This window comes from Microtus oregoni, unplaced genomic scaffold (assembly GCF_018167655.1).
Source record: "Microtus oregoni isolate MIOR12 unplaced genomic scaffold, Mior012 000000F_ref0000247, whole genome shotgun sequence".
Classification (NCBI taxonomy): Eukaryota; Metazoa; Chordata; class Mammalia; order Rodentia; family Cricetidae; genus Microtus; species Microtus oregoni.
Genome location: NW_024543059.1, coordinates 93,035,933 through 93,037,216, shown reverse-complemented (window position 1 = coordinate 93,037,216; position 1,284 = coordinate 93,035,933). Strand labels below are relative to the sequence as shown.

At 41.7% G+C, this 1,284-nt stretch overlaps 1 pseudogene; it reads right to left on the bottom strand.

Annotated features, from left to right (window-relative positions):
* Positions 1-809: 809 nt before the first annotated feature.
* On the bottom strand, positions 810-937 carry LOC121454954 (annotated as a pseudogene).
* Positions 938-1,284: the final 347 nt, after the last annotated feature.

Sequence of the window (1,284 nt, the reverse complement as noted above, 5' to 3'; positions counted from 1 at the left end):
CTTTTTTATGTTTGTTTTGTTTTGTTTGTTTTCAGATGGATGTAAGATTTATTACTGAACTACTGATTTAGTAGGTACAGGTGTAGATGAAAGTTTCTGTCCTGCCCTATTCTGCAGCCATTCAGTCCCAACAAAACACACAGAGGTTTATATTGATTATTAACTGGTTGGCCTATTAGCTTAGGCTTATTATTACTAGCTCTTACAACTTAAATTAACCAATAATTTTTTCTCAGTGTAGCATTTTCATCTTGTTTCCTCTGCATCTGGGTGGTGACTGCAGACTAAGCCTTTACTCTTCCCAGAATTCTCTTAGTCTGGTTGCCCTGCCTATACTTCCTGCCTGGCTACTGACCAGTCAGCATTTTATTAAATGAATACAAGTGACAAATATTTACAGGGTACAATAGCATTATCCCACAGCATACAGGAGAGTACCATGGAAGCCCTCTGGAATGCCGGGCTCGCCACTTGTCCAGGGGACAATGATTGGGGACATATTTGACCTCACAGCTTTCAGAAATTAACAGTTTCTCAGCAACCATGTCTTCAAATTCATCTGCATTAAACTTGATGAAGCCCCACTTCTTTGAGATGGGGATCTTCTGGTGGTCAGGAAACTTGAACTTGGCTCGATGAGGAACCTCAATCACATGTTCCTTATTCTGCAGCTTGGTGTGGATGGACATGATGACCTGGCCAATGTGAACTGTGGTCACTGTGCCCTGGGTCTTACCAAAGTTACCACACATACCTGTCTGGAACCAAATTGGGGGCAGAATTGAGATCAGAGACTTGAATAAGTGCCAGAAAATTGCAATCCCTTAGGGCTACCCATATGGGCAATAAGTTACATATACTTCCAAGGGGGCTGCTGCAGCCATTGCATGCCAGGCCCCCATGGGGAAAGGGACCTGGTTAGCTTAATTAGCTGCAGTTTGTTGCTACCAAATTGCACTTGTGTACGATGAGGAAATCATTTTGTCTTTCACCTTGTGTTGGAAGTCATTTGAGTTTTGACTGCAAGCATTGTTTTCTCACTGGAGAGCTTGATTCTTTTGATCTTTAAAAATATTTCTTCTTTAAAAAATTGTTTTCCTTTTTCAAGATTAAACCCAGGGCCTGGCACATGCTAGACAAGTGTTCTACCCAACAGAATCCCAACTCCATCCCATTCTCGCTTGTTTGGGTCTCACATGTAGACAGCAGTTAGAGATTAAACACACCTCTGGTCTTAAAGTTCGCTTCATTCTTAGACCATGACAGCAACTTTTGTTTCATTCT